This window comes from Giraffa tippelskirchi, chromosome 3, assembly GCF_054371585.1.
Source record: "Giraffa tippelskirchi isolate mGirTip1 chromosome 3, T2T-mGirTip1v1.2.pri, whole genome shotgun sequence".
Taxonomy (NCBI): domain Eukaryota; kingdom Metazoa; phylum Chordata; class Mammalia; order Artiodactyla; family Giraffidae; genus Giraffa; species Giraffa tippelskirchi.
Genome location: NC_137277.1, coordinates 112,127,291 through 112,150,893, shown reverse-complemented (window position 1 = coordinate 112,150,893; position 23,603 = coordinate 112,127,291). Strand labels below are relative to the sequence as shown.

The 23,603-nt window shown below is 37.9% G+C and overlaps 1 long non-coding RNA gene across 2 annotated transcripts in view; it reads left to right on the top strand.

Annotated features, from left to right (window-relative positions):
* The first annotated feature begins 4,483 nt into the window (after positions 1-4,483).
* Positions 4,484-23,603, top strand: part of LOC145540946 (uncharacterized) — a 99,270-nt gene continuing 80,150 nt past the window's right edge. For both annotated transcript variants that reach the window (XR_014078655.1, XR_014078656.1), the window contains exons 1-2: positions 4,484-5,025; positions 22,106-22,187. This is a non-coding gene — a long non-coding RNA (uncharacterized LOC145540946). The remainder of the gene's footprint in view (positions 5,026-22,105; positions 22,188-23,603) is intronic.

The following is a 23,603-nucleotide window of genomic DNA, read 5'->3' as shown; positions in this document are numbered from 1 at the left end:
ATTAAATACATTGTCTTTTTTGTTATTCAATTAAATGTGGATTTAAACATTTATATTTTGGGTGAATATTTTTATACCTACATGAACTGTTCGTCTGTTTTTTGAAAAAAATTTCTCTAAGGTTATAGTTGCTGCAGTAGCTGCTTCTTGACAACCAAAATAAATGGAAAATGGAACATTTGTTCAATTCTTTTGATTTTCCTAATCACTGAACCTCAACACAATTTGTTCACTAGAATTTGAACCCCTGGTGGACCAGGACTCTGTTTTATTTTTATTTTATTTTATTTTTTGTAGCTCTGGCACTTACCATAATATCTAGCAAAAAAGAGGGTAGTTAATATATATTAGTGATGTGTACAGCTTGAAAACTGCTCAATTCATTGTGAAAACAGTGAGTTAAAAAGAAAAAAAAAATATACCCATCATTTTACAATCTGCTTATATAATTTGGATCTACTTTCTGGATATACTATGAATGGAAGGCCAATCAACTTCATCTCCTGAAAAACAAAGGAAAAAGATACCATTAGGAATTAAAGATGGATGTTTCCTTGTTAGCAAATACATTCTATACATAAAACTTATTATTTTTCCTGTAGAAGAAACATCGTCAGAATCATAAACACAGAGGTTACCCAGACTGCATTTTATTACTGTGGAGATGTCTATTTACACAACTACCAATTGCTTTATTTTTGATAAAGCATCTGTAATTACTTTTAATTTGAATATAAATTTCCTTTGTTAAAAGAAAACACTTAACCTTAGTTATGTTAGGAAGAGAAACAGCATAAAAACTGGCTATATACATATTTAAAATCATAAGCATAAAAATACTAATTAAGATAAAACATTATATCATAGTCTCTATAATAAACACAAATTAATAATCCAATCAGGAAAATGAGCACCTTCAGAAAATTATGACATGAATCATAATCTTACAAAAATTAAGTTAAGGAAAATGATGTGAACTTTGGTTAATAGCCTAGTTAATTTCAGACACCTTTGTGGGGATTTTTTAGACTCTATAAAACAAAACCTTCATCTGTTAACAAAGTAGTTTTTTTCAAAAAGAAGTTCTGTACTTTGCAGTTCCTCAAACAATCAATATGTGGAAGAATTTATTTAAAAGGTGTCAAGCAGCAGGAGAAAGTAGAGAATACAAACAGAATTGCACTGACCATTCTTTAAGTAAGATTCTGAGATAAAGAGAGCCATAAGGCATTTATGATAGCCTCTTGAAGATTTAAAAATGGAAAATTTAGTTATCATTGCAGTGACTTCCATTGTACTGCATGCTGTGAGGTGCAGCCTGGATTCCCCTTCAAGACTGAGACACTTATTCCTCCAACTGCAAAGTATGCATGGCTGGCAGCTCTCAGCTGAGTCTCTTTTCTGGCATGACTTTTTGTGTGACTGAGTTAGATTCACCTTCCCTGTGCCTATTCCTAGGTGAACCAGGGTGTATCCCCAATGAACATCCTGTACATAAATTCAGATTCGAAATCTGTTTCTTAGAGAGCCCGACCTGATACACTCAGACTAAAACACAAACAAAAATCTTAGGTTGTGTGTTTATTAGGGCAGTACAGTTGATTGAAATTAAGAAATCTGTCTTAATCTTTTATATCTGAAACACCTTTGGAGGTACCCAGCCATCTGGAGTGGGATTTGGTTTACTGATTTGAACAGGTGTCTTTATGTAGGCAAGTCGTAAAGGATGCACCCAAACACACGCACACGGCCAGCGTTACGCTTGTCATTGTTCATCTTACCAATGCTGCCACCTCCTTATTTCTTCTTATTCCATTTGACATTTATTTATTTTTTTACCACCAAATATACCTAAAATTTACATAAATAAAGACAAAGTATCTATATTGTATGTCAACTGGGTTTTTATAGGGTACAAATGTGGAATAAGCCCTTTCACGACTGCCTAAAGGAACTATTTCCCAAATGTTGTTGTTGTTTAGTCACAAAGTTATGTCTGATTCTTTTGAACCCCATGGACTGTACCCCACCAGGCTCTTCTATCCATAGCATTTCTCAGGCAAGAATATTGAAGTAGGTTGCCATTTCTGTCTCTAGGGAATCTTCCTAACCAAAGGATTGAGCCCATGTCTCCTGCTTTGGCAGGCAGATTCTTTAAGGCTTCCCAACCATACTTGGGTCAAAAGAAACTGGGACACTTTAAAAAAAATATGGAGATTCTGATTTAGTCTTTCAGTGGGGCTTGAGAGTTTTTACATGTTCCCAGGTAAATATAATAATCAGGTAAACATGAGAAAATAATAACTAGAGAAAAAGCAGTGGGCATATAGTCCTACAGCCTAATATGTCTCAAACTTTAATATGTAAAATTCAATGAGTATCTCATTAAAAATGTGGATTTTTGACCCTTTAGTTTTGAGTTTGGGCCTGATATTCTGCCATTCATACAAGCTCCCAGGTGATAATGATTGTGGAATGCACTTAAAAAAACAATGTGGTAAAAGTATAGCCCATTCAGAGCACTTAGAAGTGGGAGCATCTCACATGAGTATCTTAGGTCTTTGGAAAAATGGGCCTTTTGAAGATTAAGTGCTTTACAAAAGAGCAAATGCATTTCCCCCATTCTCTCTGCTGCTGCTGCTGTTGTTGTTGCTACCCGCCCCACCTCCGCAATTGATATCTACAGAAGGAGGAGAGAGGAAATCCTTTTTAGTCCACATGAATATCAAGCTAACCTTTGGTTTGATGACTGTCTCTACTTTGGGCTGTTGGAGATGCTGGGAAACCCTCACTCCTTAACAAAGCTTCCTGAGCAAACTCTCAGTGTTGATTTCAAGTATTCTCAAACTGATCATCTGCTGTTCACGCCCTCAGTTAGCTTGATGGATGGATTTTTAAGAGACCGAGAAAGTGTTCTCTAGGAAAAGGTTTATGTGATGTGTTCTTGGATGGAAAACTAGTCAATAGACTGGGTTATGTTTCAGTTCAAAGATAAAATGACTTTTATAATCATTATATGAATTGAAAACTAAACCTTGATGATCAGCATTAAACATGGTTTTTGAAAGTGACTTTTCACACTCATGTTCTCTTCTAGTTCTGCTTTTTTGGTTGGGCTTTCCATTTAGGGTGCCCTCAATGATGTAACAGCTGTGTTTCAGACAGCTATGACTGTTATGTAGAAGTGTGATTCTTATAGATATATGTATATTATATTATATATACATATATATTTCTTTTTGTATTTCTTGATCAAACACTATACTGTCACTACTTCAATGTCTTTATGCTTGGGGCTCTTTAGAGAAAAAGTAACGTCAATATAATTAAATTAAATAAATAAGGAGTGCGATAACTTAAGTCAAGTTCTCCCTAGAATAGAGAAGTCTTTGTCACGGAAGCTTAAGTCCTCCTGGAACTTCTTTGCACTTGATTTTGATTGTGATTTGAACTGAGTGTTATTTTCTTTCAAACCCTCATGAAGATCGCTGATATTTTGCTCTAATTTCAAATCAACAATGAATATTCTTGCAAAGTTTTTCCTTTATGATTCTTTTTATTTTTGACACAGATTTGGAAAATGAATTTCCTACAAAGACATTAGTAAATTACTTCTTGAAAATCTTACCTTATAGGATTTCTTCTTTATTTGTATTAATTTGTAGGAAATATACTTTCAAAGTTTAGATGATGAGTTGATTTGTTCATTTTCACAGTTTGGAGTTTTCCTTCATGTGTGAGGACTAGGTGAGCACCCTTTATTGGATGCTACTGTCAACTACTACCAGTTGCCCACATGTCTTGTATGACCAGATTCTGGAAGGATAATTCAGAGTCTAAATTGGAACTGGTTGCTGATCTACTTGAGGCAAAGGTATGGATTAACACTAAAGGTGATTTTCAAAGGTTATTTCCATAAACCCTCCACCCCCCCGGCCCCCCATTGTCAGAATCTCAGGAGTTCAAGGCAAAACAGGCAAGCAAAGCAAACATTCTTTTTCTTTCCATGGTTCCCAAATCCTTCTAAGTCATTTTACTGTCCATGCCTTCTCCTACACATTGTTTCCTAAACTTTAATATACTTCAGAATATCCTGGAGGGCTTGTTAAAAAACAGACTGCTGAAACTAATCCACAGAGTTTATAATTCAGTAGGTCTGAGATGGGACCAATGAATTTATATTTTGAACAAATTTCCTTGGATGCTGATACTGATGCTACTGATCCACTGAGGCACCACTGTGCCTCAGTGTTTTCACTTTAATGTTAGTCTTTCTGGTGTGTGTGTGTGTGTGTGTGTGTGTGTGTGTGTGTGTGTGTTACTCAGTCATGTCCAACTCTTTACAACCCCATGGACTCTATCCTGCCAGTCTCTGCTGTTCATGGGATTTCCTAGGCAGGAATACTAGGGTGGGTTCCCATTCCCTTCTACAAGGCTTTCTGATACCTTGGTAATAATAGATTCAGGCCATCTCCAAGATTCTAGAGATGCTCACTGAAGGAAATGTAGTATGTATCCTAGTATAACACACATCTTCTGAATGGCCTCATGTCCTACCCAGGAGTATCTATCTACCCAAAGGGATCATAGAACAGCACCAGCACTTTCTTATGGAGTATAATACTAACAAAAAGGAAAATACTTTCATCCTAATGTAGTTCTTTATCCAGCTGCTTGATTCTGGAGAGCACAACACGGTGTTGTGGGTGGCAGCAAGGAAGAACAAAGTGGTAGTTGAGCAATGACAACACAGAAAATACGTCTTAATGTTGTCTTTTGTCATTTTTTGCAACTCTAATTTATACTAAAATTAAATAATTCAGCACTTGCTCTTCAATTTCTGAATGGATAGAAAGTAAGAGGCATATCTATGTTAAAAGAAGTTTTACCCTCCCCCAGGAAATTTCCAATGGCTACATACACATCTCTTCACCTTGAAACTTGGAAAAACCCACTCACAATTCATGAAGAATGCAAAAGATGGCACCAAGAGACCTCATGGCCAGCTCTTGACAATGGCAGGAAGTAAGTGAACGGCTCAAGATGATGGCTCCTTAAATTTGCTTAGCTAGATCTATTATCTGAAAGATACATTTCTCTACAAATTACATTGAAAATTAGGTCTCAAAATTAAAAAATTTTTGTTCTAGGTTTTGCTGCTAACATCTTGTATGTCCTTGGACACAAATGACCATTTAAATAGAAATAATTATTCCTAACCTATTGACCATAGAAAGCTCTTCTGTACAATAATATATGCAAAATACTTCTAAGCAATCAAAATATATTATTTGAATGTAAAGTATTATTTCTATTTTTAATAATGGTAAATAAGATATTCCTATCTGATAATGGTAGTTATAGTATTATAAGTATACAAGAAATACAAGGAGTATTACAAGCATAATTTACAAGTAAAACACTTTCTTTTAAACTCTAGACATATATTTTTCAATGTGTACACTAGAATTATTTTTAAATAATGTAATCATAAGTTTGTGAAAAGACTTTAAGTACTATCTTATAACCTCTTGATTATATGAATAAGGAAAATTAAGTCAAAAAAAATTAAATGACTTCTCCAGGTGCCACAACAGTTTATTTACAAGATTAAGACTAGAACCCAGAGATTGCTTTACTTCAAATTCAAGGAGTGAAAATTATCCAGATAGTGGATGATTTTCTGCTTATTTTTACCTTTAAGGTCTAATCTTATAAATGTTAAGTGCCAGGCCATGGTTACCCCAGCACGCTATTACTCTTCTAGATTAATTTGCCATGGGCTAGAGATTTAAAAGATTAGTGAAAATATGAAGATACCTAGTAGAAAGTGGATTGTGCATTCATTCTAAAATAAGTGAAAATGATTTGTTTATAACTTGATCCTTGAGTTCTTGAGAATATTTTTTTTAACATGGCAACAAACATTTGTACTATCAGTTAAGCTTTAAAAACACTGCTGTTTTCAGAAAGAGAAAATGTATTTGGGGAATCCATTTAGTAAGGTTGAGTCTTTTGAAAGATGTTGCTGTCATTACTATGAGCCATTTGGTTCACCTGCTAATTCCCAGGAACGTGTATATAGCAGAAGGTCTCTGCCCCAGGCAGTCCCTCCTAATGCTGGCGCCAGATCAGTAGAATGGATTGGATACATATATATGTTTTGTCACCTCCATGGTACCAGGGAGCTCAAATTGCTGAACATTTCATTCCCTTTCGTGGCTGAGAAACCTGTGTTCCTTATTATAAAAGGTTTAGGGATGGCATACTGTGTAATAGCTCAGATGAGTGAAAACAAATTTAAATATAAGCAATGCACTGCCTTATACTTTGCATGTTGTAAATACTCTTAGAAACAGTATGGGGCCTTATTATGTTTGAACCTCAGGTCTTTCAACTTCCCTGAGAAAAGAGAACAAATGGTAAATGCATGAGAAAATAAGTAACTAACCTCTGTGATTTCCCACTTCAGCTCAAGCCCAGATATTTTTGTCAGTTGCTAATTACAGTCATATTTCTCTAAAGCATTTTCTTTTTTAAGGGAAAAAAAAGGGAAGAGAAGCTTTTCAAGGAAAAAGGCTAAACCATGCATTCTAGGTTGATGTTTTTCTGTGTGGAGAGGAACTTACTGGGATGAAGGCATTGGAGGACTGCCTACCAGAGAAGAGGGAGCTGGGCATTAGCTGGAGTAGCTGAAAGTGGAAATCAGAAACTCAGAATGCTACAAGTCAAGAGGCAATGCTAAATCCAGATTCAAAAGAAGCTATGTCAAGAATGATTTGAAGAGAGGGAATTCTCAGGGGAAAGATGAAGAGAAACTATAGTGAAATGTAAATATGTTCATTCAGCCAAGAAAATCTGCACGATGTTGTATTCAGTGTTCTCTTTTTTCCAGACACGTACTTGTATATGATGACATGTTGATTCCAACGACTCTAACATTGCAGATCATTTTGATGTACCTCATACATCTATCAGAGTTCTGGTTTAAGGGCAAAAAGGGAAAGTAGCATTTTTACATAAGGAAGAATTAAGACATAGAGAAGTAAATGAACTGATTTAAGGTCACATAATTAAATTACTAATGGGATTTGCATTAGGGTCAATGTCTAACCCCACATCCTGTATCATTTCTAGAATTGTTGCATTGGATGTGACCATTGAGGTCATTTAGGCTGGTTTTCCAGCATCTGGCCCACCTTCTCGCGGAGGTTAAAATCCATTCACCTCACCTTTATCCTGATAATTCTTTTCAGGGTGAATGGTAGTTTCTATCAAGAATATTAAACAGATGGTTTTTGTTGAGCATGAAATGCTGAGTTTCTCTGAAATGCCCTGAAATGTCAGTTACTGCTTTGATTGCTTTCTTATTTTTCTATACAGACACTTGTTGACAGGAAACTCTGTGGCCACCATTCATTGCATTGAAGTAATCAAACAACCACAAACTGTCACTGTCACTTTCATTTCCTGTCATCATTCATCATTAGCTGCTCCCAGTTTATCATTGGAGTCAAATGCCCTCTGCATCTGTGTATCAGGAAGGGAAGACTATAGGTGTGTGCAGGTGCTGGAAAGAGAAATGAAAGGGAGGCAGTGAATGCTTGCCACCTAGCTCCTGGTTGTCAGCTTATGTCATTCACCTGTGGGTTTAAAAACATTTTTGTTTGTTTCTAAGATCAAATGGAAATCCTTGCCTTATTGCGATGGGATTTTCTTAATCCTTCCACAGGAGTTAAAGACTATCTCTAGCTTCACTTTGTTGTTGTTTGTGCAGGAGTATTGCAAGGTAGACTTAACTGCTTCCATCAGCAGCTATAGGAGAAAGCTTTTTGATGGTAAGAACTGGAGTTAGTTGTCCTTCACAAGGACCTTTCTCTAGCTGTTTCTATATAAATGAATGTCTCTATAGCTGTGAAGACTATCAGGAAACAGGTGTTTTTCTATTAATAGCTAGGATGTATCAAAGGAAGGAGAAGGTACAGAAGTGAGTGAAAATCAGGTGGTCTACGGTTGAATTATTTGTACACAATAACTAATCACTCAAAGCTTACATCTATTTATAATAAAGTCTATAATTATAAGCCAGGTGGCTGTGGTTAGGAGATTGTAGTGTTTTAAGCAGCTTACTTCACTTACCATTATAGCTTGAGAGGAGACGTGGCCACCTGGGTGGTGTTGCTGTGGCATGTGCCTGCCTATCAATGGCACATGTGTGTTTTGCCCTAGCACCATTCCGTGCTGTCTTCTAAATCTGCACACATGAAAGCTGTGCTCTACAACTCTTTTCAGCTTGAAAATATAGCACCTAGAAAATTTTACAGGAGATAGTGTGGTTTTGGGTTCAGAAGTTTTGCTGTGTTTTTTCGTGCTGAATTGATATAGACTGGGTTTTCTGATGCACTATTTTGAAGTCCAATCAATCCTACCAGTTGCTTCTGTGTCTATAGAGTCTTCATTCGTTCCTTATTTAATTCAGAATCCATAGGAATAATTTGAATAGCGCTATAGCAGCAATGGTATATAACAGAAGTGACAATATTATTAATTTACCAAAATATTTATTAAGTATCTCTGATAGCTAGTGACTGTGTTATAGTCCAGACGGGGGGATATAGGGACATGTAGGAGATGGTCCCTGTACTGAAGTCACTTCTTTCTTAACTGAGGGTATAACCTATGATAACAATATTGAAAACCTGTTTATATCAAATGCTCTGTTCCTGGCACAGACATATTTGCTAAGGCTGGTAAAACATGAAAAATTACTGTGCAAAGAGATTGGCTACATGTAAAGCTTCATGATGATGGTGGGACTGAAAAGATGGATAGGAATTAAGTAAGAAAAAGAACAATCAAGGGCATTGGGTGTAGTGATTGTTTTAGTTTTCTTCTCTGTATAACAAATCACCACAAAATTAATCACTTAAAACAGCACCTATTTATTTATTTATTTTCTCCTGTAGGAGTTCTGTAGGTCAAGTGGCTAGCAAAGCTTGACTAGGGTCTGTCTTCTACAACTACAAATAAGGTATTATCCAGGAGGCTTTGATATTTGTACCTCAAAGTCTCTTTCAAACTCCTGTGGGTGTTGACGGAATTCATTGTCCTGCAGTGATAAGATTAAGGTTCCCATTGTCTTGCCAGCTGTTGTCCAAGGACCATGCTCATCTCCTGGAGACCAGTCTTAAGTCCCTGCCATGTGGCCCCTCCAGAAGCCTTCTCACAACACGGCAGCTTCCCTTTCGAAGGCCATTAGGAGAATGTTTATTGCTTCAAATTGACCTCTTTAGGAAGAGCCTGCTGTTAAGTCGCTTCAGTCGTGTCCGACTCTGTGCGACCCCATAGATGGCAGCCCACCAGGCTCCGCCGTCCCCGGGATTCTCCAGGCAAGAATACTGGAGTGGTTGCCGTTTCCTTCTCCAGTGCGTGAAAGGGAAAAGTGAAAGTGAAGTCGCTCAGTCGTCCCACTCTTAGCGACCCCATGGACTGTAGCCTACCAGGCTCCTCTGTACATGGGATTTTCCAGGCAAGAGTACTGGAGTGGGGTGCCATTGCCTTCTCCGCAGGAAGAGCCTAGTCTGTCTTTAAAGGCTCACACAACTAAATCAGGCCCATCCAAGTTACTCTCCCTTAAAATTAATTAATTAACATTTAGAAAATTAGTCAACCTGATTAGTATGAGAAGTGAAATCTGATCATATTCACAAATCTTACTCACATGCACTGGAACAAGATTGCCCAAGGTGGATACACAAGTGAGCAGAACTCTCCTAACCATCTTAAAATTCTACATACCACAGTAATAGCATGGAGAAGGAGGTGGTAACTCACTCCAGTATTCTTGCCTGGAGAATCCCATGGACAGAGGAGCCTGGGGGGCTTAAGTCCATGGGGTCGCAAAGACTCGGACACGACTGAAGCGATTTAGCACAGTAATAGCAACAACAAGGCATGAGGTGGTTTTATATGACATGCTTGAAACAGCAGATCAGCCTGACTGCAGAAATCAATGGTTAAATAGTTTAAGAGCTATAAATTTGGGGGAAAAAAACAAAAACAGAAACAATAAATGCCTAGGATCTCTAAGCCATTTGATGGGTTTTATGTACTTGGTGCAGAATTTTAAATTAGGGCGTGAAAGGACATACCATCCAATGAGCGTAACAATCTTGAGACAACTTTGTCAATTCTAACATCACCAAAAATGACTTAGAGCAGGATTGGCATTGTTCCCTTTGTTTGGAAGCTTTGCTGATGTCATAAATAGAATGTATAAAATAATAATTATAATAGCAGCACAAGTTGTGATTTTAGTAAATATTTAATGGGCCAGCTGGATTGAGCACTCTTCGACCTTGGTAAATGCAAATTCAATTTCTTGGAAGCTTCTGATTTGTTCTCTCAAGTATGTATATGGAAAATTTATATCTTTAAATTGTTTACTCTTTGCATTGTAAAGTTTGCTTTTATGCCTTTATGCTGTTAAATCTCTCAAGTTACAGGTCCCCCATGAGAGCTGACACAACATGGCAAAAGATCTAGATGGATTGGTAGTAAATTTGTGGGTATTTTTCTTTTTAATAAAATCTTTGTAGGGCTTGTAAATGCCTTAGGCAATTTTTTCTTCTCCTCACCCTTGTCTTAAGACCAGGTTATGCACAAATATTCCTTCTAAGATTAGTTCATGTATGAACCAAACAGTGTATTTCAAGTAGCTTTTTTCTTGGGGAAAAAATAAAACTCCTCTTTTTTATTGCTAAGTATCTTATATTAAAGAAAAATTAAGACCCTTAGTATATTCTCTTGAGTTTTATAAACTTCAGAATGGTATGAAACTTGAGAAATTCACCCAGAATCTGGATTAAAGTTCATTGATGATGCCCTGGGGTTTGATTATTTGTTGTTCTTTCATGATTGTCTGAGAAGGCAGTGCACTGATTCAAAAATAAAATTGTTTGCTAATATTGGCATTATGGCATCTCTTTCAAAAACATCACTTTACAGTCAACAATGTCTTAATATTTTCTCTCTTTGGAAGAAGTAGTATGATTCTTTTCTACAGTCACAGCCACTTTGTCCCCTTACTCCAAATACTAACCTATAGAAATGAGTGTATTTCTGATAAATTTAAAGAGAGAACTGTCAAAGTCTCTTGATCATGTTCATATCTGCAATATAGATGTTAGACCTATCATCTTTATCCAAGAAACCTTCTCTAAGTTCCAATCTAGCACAGTCTGGGGCTTTTCATTGACATTGTAAGACAGATAAAAATTACACATTCCTGCTTGTTTTCCACATATATTCTGACCTTCCTGATTGTGGGTCTTAAGACTGATGTTTTATTGAGGAATGAGGAATTAAATATCAGAGCAGGTATATACAATGACCCAATCATACAAAGCATGCTTAACTGCCTTAGTTTCTATGCAACTGTCCACGATGGCCATAACAACTCAAGTTCAGTGGTAATTTCCCTGGAAGGAACAAGTAACTATTAGGAGAAGTCAGGATTTAGCACATTTACAGTTTGCTTAATATTTTGTCTCTCACTAACCCTGAGGTAGCAAACTCACATGTTTATAGAGGCCAGGAAGTTCACATAAATGAGAGAGGCTGGCTATGGGGAATCTAGGAGAAAGAAGGGTGCCTGTCCTGCCTAATGAGGTGGCTGTTCTTCATCTTAAACTGACCTGCCCATGCTGGCAAGTGAGTTCAGACATATCTGAGTTTCTGGTTTTGCAACAAAAGCCAGAAGTCTGTGTGTGTGTGTGTATATATATATATATATATTTTTTTTTTTTTTAAATCAGATATCATCCTATATATATCGGCTTCCCTGGTGGCTCAGAGGTTAAAGCGTCTGCCTCCAATGCGGAAGACCCTGGTTCGATCCCTGGGTCGAGAAGATCCCCTGGAGAAGGAAATGGCAACCCACTCCAGTATTCTTGCCTGGAGAATCCCATGGACAGAGGAGCCTGGTAGGCTACAGTCTGCGGGGTCACAAAGAGTTGGACATGACTGAACGACTTCACTTTCACTTTCACTTTCATCCTATATATATAAATGTAAGAAGTTAATAATTGTTGATAGTTTATTATCAGAAAAATCATACCACCAGGGCCAGACTCACTCTCAGTTACCAGTCTGTAAACACCTTACACTCTATGAAAGCAGACTCTTTGTGACCCCATGGACTGTAGCCCACCAGGCTCATCTGTCCATGAATTCTCCAGGAAAGAATACTGAAGTGGGTAGCCATTCCCTTCTCCAGGGGTTATTTCTGACTCAGGGATTGAACCCATGGAAGGCCCATTCTAGTTATTGAATGAATGAATAGTTTCAGTAGCCAATTAAGTACATGCCATCAAGTAACATGAATTCAAAAATAAAACACACATGATGGAAAAAGTAGCAATACATATGTAAATTTAGTGAGGTCATGAGCTCCAAGAGGTTAAATGAGAATTCTGTGCTTTAAAAAAAAAAAAAAAAGTGGCCTATGGTTAAAAAATCTAGTCTGCAATCATATTTCATTTGGTTGTCACACTATTTCCAAACATGAAGCCCCATATATAAAATATGTAAACCAAAATGTTTTATATACATTACTATATTTCAAGATTTTCTTCCAAATATACAGATTTGACATTATGGGACTCACATTACCACTTGACATTGTTTACTAGATCTAGGAAGTGACTTCTCCCCAGGACAAGATTTATGGTTTTTTTTTTTTTAATTATTTATTTATTTGGTTGCACTGGGTCTTAGTCATGGCACACAGGATCTTTGATCTTTGTTGTGGCATGTGGAATCTAGTTCTCCAAACAGGGATCAAACCCAGGCCCCCTGAACTGGGATCACAGAGTGTTAGCTACAGGCCACCAGGGAAGTTCCCGGGACAATCTTTTCAGTTGAGCATAGTACCCAACAGTACCTACAACTACCTATTGTTCCAACATACTGAAGCAAGCAGAGTACCACTTGCCAATTTTTGTGGTATGTGTGTAGTCATTTTTCTTATAGTAGGGGAATCTTTGTGTCTATGTCCCTGCCATAAGTGAGCAAGAAATGAAAACTTAAGTTCATACAAAAGCCTGTACACAAATGTTTACAGCAGCCTAATTTGTAATAGCCTAAACTGAAAACATCCAGATATCCTTCAAAGGATGAGTGGTCAAACTGTGGTGTGTCCATGCTATAGAATACTTCTCAGGAATGAAGGGGAATGAACTTTTGATACATACAATTTGTATGAATTTCAAAGGATATATACAAAGTGAAAAAATGTCAATGCAGATGACCACAAGTTTGTATACTACACAATTGCAATTGTATAACAGTATTGAAATCACAAAATTACAGAGATAAGAAGCAGATTAATCGGTGCTTGGAGTTAGGGATGAGAATGGAAAGGTGGGTGCAAGACTGGAGTGGATGTGGGTATAAAAAGGCAACATTAAGGGTTCTATGATGATTTGATAGTTTTGTTTCTTGATTTGGCTATAGCAGTGATACACAAACACAAGTGATAAAACTTCATAGAAATAAATGCACCAACACACACACATACATATAGGTAACCTGGGGAAATGTGAATAAGAATAACAGATTGTTTCTATGTCAGTTTCCTGTGATATTATACTATAGTGTTTTAAGATATTACCACTGGGGGAAAATGGATAATGCCTATATGATCTCTCAAGATTATTTCATGTATCTGCCTGTGAATCAACAAGTATCTCAAAAATATTTTTTAAAAAGTGGAAAAAGAAACAGTTTGTAGAGGGTTATACAATTAGCCCATTATAAGCCCTCTTTACCTACCCAAGTCATCTGCCTGGTCCTTGCAAGATTTTGAGCATGTAGCTCCTGAAAACTACATGGCCTTACATGGCCACTCACATGGCCACTCCTGAAGCCCAGAATGGATCCCTTCAAAGGACTTGCTGTGGGTTTGAAGCTGGAGACAGAACAAAATCAAAGGAGGCAGGAAACAGTGGACAAAAATCAGCATGATAAAGAGGACCTTGAAATTTCTCTAGAGAGAAACTTCTTTGATTATTTCTAGCGACAAAGGTTTAGCAAAGCCAGAGCACATAGTAATATTGCTAACTGTTCTTGTTATCATAGCAAGTGCATTTCTGCCCCTACAGTACAGTGGGCACCCACATTCTCTTCTATTTCTTGTCTTCCATATGAGCTGAGAGAATAACTTTCAGGGTAAAAATCGCATTTGACCTCACATAACTGCATCATGATAGAACATACTTCTTAGGTATCCTACCATCTGTTCAAATATAATTCCTGTAATGAACAAATATAATAAGCCAGGAGATTTCCAAACAATGAAGGATAGTTATAGAAAAAAGAGGTAAATATTGTCAAAGAATTTGCTTTGATTCATAGTCTTAATGTTCTATGATACTATGAATAAGCCTGAACAGTCTAGTGGTTTTCCCTACTTTCTTCAATTTAAGTCTGAATTTGGCAATAAGGAGTTCATGATCTGAGCCACAGTCAGTCACATTTTGCTGACTGTATAGAGCCTCTCCAATTTGGCTGAAAAGAATATAATCAATCTGATTTCGGTGTTGACCATCTGGTGATGTCCATGTGTAGAGTCTTCTCTTGTGTCATTGGAAGAGGGTGTTTGCTATGACCAGTGCATTCTCTTGGCAGAACTCTATTAGCCTTTGCCCTACTTCATTCTGTACTCCAAGGCCAAATTTGCCTGTTACGCCAGGTGTTTCCTGACTTCCTACTTTTGTTTTCCAGTCCCCTATAATGAAAAGGATATCTTTTTTGGGTGTTAGTTCCAGAAGGTCTTGTAGGTCTTCATAGAACCATTCAACTTCAGCTTCTTCAGCATTACTGATTGGGGAATAGACTTGGATTACCATCATATTGAATGGTTTCCCTTGGAGACTAACAGAGATCATTCTGTCATTTTTGAGGCTGCATCCAAGTACTGCATTTCAGACTCTTGTTGACTATGAAGGCTACTCCATTTCTTCTAAGGGATTCTTGCCCACAGTAGTAGATATAATGGTCATCTGAGTTAAATTCACCCATTCCAGTCCATTTTAGTTCACTGATTCCTAAAATGATGTTCACTCTTGCCATCTCCTGTTTGATCACTTCCAATTTGCCTTGATTCATGGACCTAACATTCCAGGTTCCTATGCAATATTGCTCTTTAGAGCATCGGACCTTGCTTCTATCACCAGTCACATCCACAACTGGGTGTTGTTTTTGCTTTGGCTCCATCTCTTCATTCTTTTTGAGGTTATTTCTCCACTGATCTCTAGTAGCATATTGGGCACGTACTGACCTGGGGAGTTCATCTTTCAGTGTCTTATCTTTTTGCCTTTTCATACTGTTCATGGGGTACTCAAGGCAGGAGTACTAAAGTGGTTTGCCATTCCCTTCTCCAGTGGACCACATTTTGTCAGAACTCTCCACCATGACCCATCTGTCTTGGGCTGCCCTACATGGCACAGCAAATAGTTTCATTGAGTTAGACAAGGCTGTGGTCCATGTGAAAGATTGGTTAGTTTTCTGTGATGATGTTTTTCAGTCTGTCTGCCCTCTGATGGACAAGGATAGAGGCTTATGGAAGCTTCCTGATGGAACAGACTGACTGAGGGGGAAACTGCGTCTTGTTCTGATGGGTGGAGCCATGCTCAGTTCAGTTCAGTTGCTCAGTCATGTCTGACTCTTTGCAACCCCGTGAATCTCAGCACGCCAGGCCTCCCTGTCCATCACAAACTCCCGGAGCTTACCCAAACTCATGTCCATTGAATTGGTGATGCCATCTAACCATCTCATTCTCTATTGTCCCCTTTTCCTCCTGCCTTCTATCTTTCCAGCATCAGGGTCTTTTCAAATGAGTCAGCTCTTCGCCTCAGGTGGCAATAGTATTGGAGTTTCAGCTTCAACATCAGTCCTTCTGATGAACATTCAGGACTGATCTCCTTTAGGATGGACTGGTTGGATCTCCTTGCAGTCCAAGGGACTATCAAAAGTCTTCTCCAACACCACAATTCAAAAGCATAAATTCTTCTGCAATCAGCTTTCTTTATAGTCCAACTCTCATATCCATACATGACTACTGGAAAAAACCATAGCCTTGACTATATGGACCTTTGTTGCAAAGTAATGTCTCTGCGTTTTAATATGCTGTCTAGTTTGGTGATAACCTTCCTTCCAAGGAGCATGCGTCTTTTAATTTCATGGCTGCAATCACCATCTACAGTGATTTTGGAGCCCCTAAAAAATAAAGTCAGCCACTGTTTCCACTGTCTCCCCATCTATCTGCCATGAAGTAATGGGACCAGATGCCATGATCTTAGTTTTCTGAATGTTGAGTTTTAAGCCAACTTTTTCACTCTCCTCTTTCACTTTCATCAAGAGGCTCTTTAGTTCTTCACTTTCTGCCATAAGGGTTGTGTCATCTGCATATCTGAGGTTATTGATATTTCTCCCGGCAATCTTGATTCCAGCTTGTGCTTCCTCCAGCCCAGCGTTTCTCATGATGTACTCTGCATATAAGTGAAATAAGCAGGGTGACAATATACAGCCTTGATGTACTTCTTTTCCTATTTGGAACCAGTCTGTTGTTCCATGCTCAGTTCTAACTGTTGCTTCCTGACCTGTATAGAGGATTCTCAAGAGACAGGTCAGGTGGTCTGGTATTTCCATATTTTTCAGAATTCTCCACAGTTATTGTGATCCACACAGCCAGTAAAGCTTTAATCCAATTTTCTTTTGATGGGTGGAGTTGCGTTCCCTCCCTGCTATTTACCTGGGGCTAAACTATGGTGGAGGTAATGAAGATAATGGTGACCTCCCTCAAAAGATCCCAGGCATGTACTGCTACAGTCCGTGCCCCCAACCCTGCAGCAGGCCACCACCGATCCACGCCTTCACCAGAGACTCCCAGACATCCACAGGCAAGTCTCCTGTGGGGTCACTGTTCCTTTCCCCTGGGTTCTGGTGCACAAAATTCTCCAAGCCAGGCTTCAACAATCCGTGAACCGTGAACTTCCAGATGTTCAAGTTGGTTTCAGAAAAGGCAGAAGAACCAGAGATCCAATTGCCAACATCTGCTGGATCATCGAAAAAGCAAGAGAGTTCCAGAAAAATATATATTTCTGCTTTATTGTCTATGCCAAAGCTGTTGACTATGTGGATAACAATAAACTGCGGAAAATTCTGAAAAAGATGGGAATACCAGACCATCTGACCTGCCCCTTGAGAAACCTGTATACAGGTCAGGAAACAACAGTTAGAACTGGACATGAACCAAAGACTGGTTCCAAATAGGAAAAAGAGTATGTCAAGGCTGTATATTGTCACCCTGCTTATTTAACTTATATTCAGAGTACATCATGAGAAACGCTGGGCTGGAGGAAGCACAAGCTGGAATCAAGATTGCCGGGAGAAATATCAATAACCTCAGATATGCAGATGACACCACCCTTATGGCAGAAAGTGAAGAAGAACTAAAGAGCCTCTTGATGAAAGTGAGAGAGGAGAGTGAAAAAGTTGGCTTAAAGCTCAACATTCAGAAAACTACAATCATGGCATCCAGTCCTATCACTTCATGGTAAATATATGGAGAAAGAGTGGAAACTGTGGCAGACTTTATTTTTTTGGGCTCCAAAATCATCACAGATGGTGACTGCAGCCATGAAATAAAAAGACGCTTACTCCTTGGAAGAAAAGTTATGACCAACTTAGACAGCATATTAAAAAGCAGAGACATTACTTTGCCAGTAAACATCCATCTAGTCAAGGCTATGGTTTTTCCAGTGGTCATGTATGTATGTGAGAGTTGGACTATAAAGAAAGCTGACAGCTGAAGAATTGATGCTTTTGAACTGTGGTGTTGGAGAAGACTCTTCAGAGTCCCTGGACTGCAAGGAGATCCAACCAGTCCATCCTAAAGGAAATCAGTCCTGAATGTTCATCAGAAGGACTGATGTTGAAGCTGAAACTCCAATACTTTGGCCACCTCATGCGAAAAGCTGACTCATTTGAAAAGACGCTGATGCTGGAAAGATTGAAGGTAGGAGGAGAAGGGGATGATAGAGGATGAGATGGTTGAATGGCATCACCGACTCAGTGGACATGAATTTGGGTAAACTCCGGGAGTCGGTGATGGACAGGGTGGCCTGGCGTGCTGCAGTCCATGGGATCTCAAAGAGTCGGACACAACTGAGCGACTAAACTGAACTGAACTGATGAATATGCCATAAAGTGAAATAAAATGCTAATTTAAAGGAGAAAAGCACTTTGATTATGTTCTAAAATGAACAAATGCAACAGCAAAGCCTGGACTCTTCTCCTATTTGTGCTCCCTTTGTGCATCAAGTCCAGGAGGAAGAAAAGGTGAGTCAGGACTGTGACAGGCTTTCAATGCCTCAGGTCTGCCTCCCCGTGTCTGCCAGGTACAGGCTGCCCTACCAAAGGCTCAGTATCCCAAAGGGTTGACAGTGGAGCTGGGGGAGGGGACAGTCTCTATTTGTTTCTAGTCATTAGCTCTAATTACATAATTACATTGGAAGGGAGCTCACTTCTGGGGAAAAGCAACAAAGCAAAGAAGGTAAAATTGTAACAGTTCAGTCTGCCTATTATCTCTTTAGCTCTGGTGTTTGTGTGTGTGTGTGTGTGTGTCGACCTTGCATGTGCCCACAAGCTGGCACATGGCAGTCAGTAGTGCATGCAAGGCTATCATTTTACCTTTAGTGCACCATGGCATCCTGATTATCTCATTGAGATTAAAAGGTAACGGGATGTTGTAGAAACAGAGGCCTTCCCTGGCAGGTAATAGAACAGACTAATTAGCCTCAAGTACTTGTAATCCTAGGAGTTGTACCTCGAGATAGAAGCTAGGGAAAGTCCCTCAGGTATGACTAATAGGTCCCCAGTCAGGTTGGCTCTGGATCAGGTGTAGTATGTCAGCTGTGCTGAATGCGCCCTATTGATACAGAAGAATCTGCACGTTCTGTCACAAATTGAATTCAAATTGCTTACAAGGAGAAGGCATCTGACTCTACCTGATTCATATTTCAAAATAATTTTCTTTAACATGTGTTTGTTAATAGATTGTTCTGTTTTTTTTTAACTGTCTTTCTTTTCAAATCTATCTTCTTAAATCTTGTCTATGATCTTCAAAATTATTTTGTAAATGCTATAGACAAGTGTATTATAGACACATTTAACATTTTAGAAAAATAGGGAAGAGTTAAAAAATTATGGCCCTTGCCTGTTAGATAATATTTTATACAAGTATATTTTGTTATTTGCTTTAAGGGAAAGATGGATTTTTTTTCTGTTTATTAAATAATTTGAAATATAGAAGAAAATATAGAATTTTAAGCTGAAAGCAACCTAAAGTGAAAATGAAAGTGTTAGTCACTCAGGCATGTCCGACTCTTTGTGTCCCCCAGGGAATGTGGCCCCTGTCCATGGAATTCTCCAGGCAAGAATGGAATAGGTAGCCTTTCCCTTCTCCAGGGATCTCCCTTACCCAGGGACTGAACCCAGGTCTCCTGTATTGCAGGGAGATTATTTACCATCTGAGCCATCAGGGATGTTCCAAACTTTTGCAATAGGCATCTTTTATTCAAATAAAATGTTATGACACAGCTTCCCTGCCCCAAACACACACTTGTCCAATCCCAATCAGAGCTGATAAAATCACAGTCCTTGAATAGAGTCAGAGTGGAGACATAAACTCCATCCATTTGGCCCCTTTATATCTCCTCTTTGTGAGGTCTTTGAGAGTTCTCTAAAGAACCCAAAAAATCACTAGACTGAGTAATGTTCCATCTTTAAATGGGACCATATCTAAATAATTTCAGAAGAATGAGAATCTAAGCTATTTTATAAACTTATTGCTGAGTGAGATACCATAGTTTCTTGTCACTCAATTAAGTAACCAACACTGCCAGAAAATTCTTCCCATGCATTATAGATTTTAATTCGATCAGACTTTGGGATCATCTCATTCATTCTACAAATTTTCATTGAGCATCTACTTTATAACAGGCATTGTTCTGGGAATGGGAGAGGTATAAGTGAACAAAACTGACAAAATATATTTTCAGAGACAGATAATATTCAATTAGCAAAATAAGTAAAATTGTCAATAATATTAGAAGACAAAAGAAAATAATAGAAGTATAAGAGGGATTAGTGGCAATTTTAAATGAGGTAGTTAGGGTAAGCCTATTTCAGAAAGTAATATATGAACAGAGAGGTCAATGACAGGAAGGTGGTAGTCATGTGGATTTCTGGGGAATAATGTATACATAATAACATATAATAATACACACATGCTTCGTTTTCAGCAAACATTCAATTGTATAAATTATACTTACACTTAAATTTTAGCCAAATGCTTTCAATCATGATTCAGTAAGAGAAGCCAAGGTCCCCAACCTCTAATATAAAGAAAAGCAATTAAAATAAATGTAAAAAATTTGGAAAGTTTGCACAAAAATAAAATGTGGTTGCTGTTGTTTCATTATGTAGTATAGGTTAAAGAGAAAGCAAGATAGCACTTCATGGCATTTTTAACTAATGGCTTCCCAGGCAGACGCTTGCTCCTTGGAAGAAAAGCTATGACAAACCTTGACAGCATATTCAAAAGTAGAGACATCACTTTGCCAGCAAAGGTTCATATAGTCAAAGCTATGGTTTTTCCAGTAGTCATGTATGATTATGAGAGCTGAACCATAAAGAAGGCTGAGCACCAAAGAATCAATGCTCTCAAACTGTGATTCTGGAGAAGACTCCTGAAAGTCCCTTAGACAGCAAGGAGATCAAATTAGTCAATCCTAAAAGAAATTAAGCCTGAATATTCATTGGAAGGGCTGATGCTGAAGCTGAAGCTCCAATACTTTGGCCACCTAATGAGAAGAGCCAACTCATTGGAAAAGACCCTGACTCTGGAAAAGATTGAGGGGAAGAGGAGAAGGGGGTTGACAGAGGATGAGATAGTTGGATGGTAGCACTGACTCAATGCACATGAGTTTGAGCATATGCCAGGAGATAGTTAAGGACAGGGAAGTTTGGCGTGCTGCTGTCCATGGGGTTGCAAAGAGTCAGACATAACAGTGACTGAACAACAAAGCATTTCATAGTGCTCTTTCTACTTTCTCAGTCATAAAGCTGGGGTTGAGAAGTTAAATTGGCAAAATAACTAGTACTGTGCTAGAGCTGGTATGGACCAGCTCATGAAAGACTTTTGTGGGCATCTCTTCCTGATTCTCCATTAGTGACATCACTTTGGCAGATTGAAATCAGCTGTGAGTGGGTGTTCTTATACCATAGAAATTGAAAACACTGAAAATCTGCCTCTCCATACCCTAAGAATTTGTTGTTAAACATTTATAGAATACCACTGAAAATAATCTACTGAGTCAATTTTCAATAGGTTCAACTCGTTTTGGTCTTAAACATGTGCCAATATTCTCAAGAATTCTTCATAAACATTCCTTTAAATTATTTGAATACATTTTTTCCCACTGTAAGAAATTTGGCCCACTTACTTATCTCTTTTATAGCTAGTCAGATGACCAGAAACAGAAACTGCCTCCGATTATGTAAAGTTAGGGCAAAAAATTCTTTTTAAAAAACTTTTATTGGAATAGAGTTGATTTATACTGTTGTGTTAGTTTCAAGTGTACAGCAAAAGGAATCAGCTATACATACACATATATCCACTATTTTTTACAAAACTCTTTGTTGTGATGTTCATTTCAAATGGAAGCTTGATTTATAGTTAGAAGTTCTTCTGTCTTCTGTGGAAAATAATTTTAATGCTAAAAGGAACTAAAAGTAATAATACATTGAAACATAAAGTATTCTGATCAAAAATCACAAAATGTAAAAGTGGGACAAACTCAAAGTTAATGTAGTCTGTAGACAGGACTAAATATTTCCCAGATTATGTCTGAATCCTACAAAGAACCAAAATAATTGAAGAAATACTCATTTGAAGGGGCTGAATTGACCACTTCACCTAAATTTACCTTTGACTCAGCAACTCAGTTAACAACTAACATGATAGTACTTCTGTTTTCAGAAATTTACATCTGTTTCCAAGTTCACTTGAAGGATTTAGAAGACATTTTTGAACTAGAGTACATAGGAAAGGCTGATAACAGGTAAGAGAATTTCCCTAATGTCACAATTTTGTGTCATAATATTTTATCTTCCTTATGAAGCTTTGCCATGAAATAGACAGTGTTTCTAAGCTAAAATGTTGCAAGACTGTTAAGCTAATTACTGCAATACACCTACAGGGGCTAAAAATTGGACTAGGTTTATTTGGAGAAATGCAACACGCAAACTAGACAGCTGCTTTTTTCTCACTCATTTCACTCTATTACTGGTTAACTTAGTGGAAAAATGTAAATTTTCCAGGGATTTTAGGTTGAAGGTATCTCAGCCAACATAGATGTGTGCTTGACTTGAGGTCTAATTTAACTCCCATGTAGTATTGATCGACACAGACCACCAGGGACACTCACAATCTTCCTTTGCCAAAGGTAGACAGTGGTATAAGAGGGAAGTGTAACAAATGCCCCTGTCCAGTCCCATGTCGATATCTAGCTGCCTTTCATGTGTGTGTGTGTGCCATTTTGAGTGCATCAGTATTTCATGTTTATTATAGTGTGATGAAACACCTTTCAAAATGGCCAGAGGGACACTCAGCAGTAAGCATTTAGGCAGTACAAATTGAAGTGAACAGGGGGACAGTTAGCAGGGAAAATTCTGAGGTCAAAGTAGTCTGGGTAGGAGCTGAATCAGCCAAATGCAGAGTTAAGAGCTACAGTACCTGCCACAAAGTAAATATAGATTATCTTCTTGATGACAACTTGATCCACTGGACAAGGATCTTTCAGGGAAAAAAAAAGACAAGTGCAAAAAATTAAGTAATTCACACTAACCAATTTTTTAAATCTTTATCTCATAACCACCCTATCTCCCTGTTACTTTCTACTTCATATCATTTCAGTATAAAAGAATTTACTGAACAAGTAAATACCTATGCAGAACTCAAAATTTCAACGTTAGCATGAGCAATTTTGAAAGACAAGTAATTGCTCCTTATTTAATTTATGATTCTATTCAATCATCACATTAATTATCATTTCTAGGCCCGAAGAGCATAGCAAGCACTATTAAGTAATTGTTGTGATTATCACATCTGGGAAACCTATACATGGTAGAAAATCAGCCTAATATACAAGCACCATTTTGAATTAATTCTGCAAATATTTCGGAGCTCATACTATGAGCCTGCCTGCTCTTATATGTTTATTTAGAAAATTGCTGTCTTCACAAGATCTCTTTCAACCTGATTAGTTCACTTTATTAAAAATGACTAGATTTCAGTGGGGAAAGACTATGGGTGGGTGGGTAATGCCTTCATTTATTTCATTAGCAAACATTTATTGAACAAATACTCCAAGCAAGGTTCATGAACAGATGATGATTTATCAGCCTCAACCACTTAGTTCCATTCCTCAAGGAACTCACAGTTTATTTAGGGGAGATAAGTGATTTAAAATACAAAG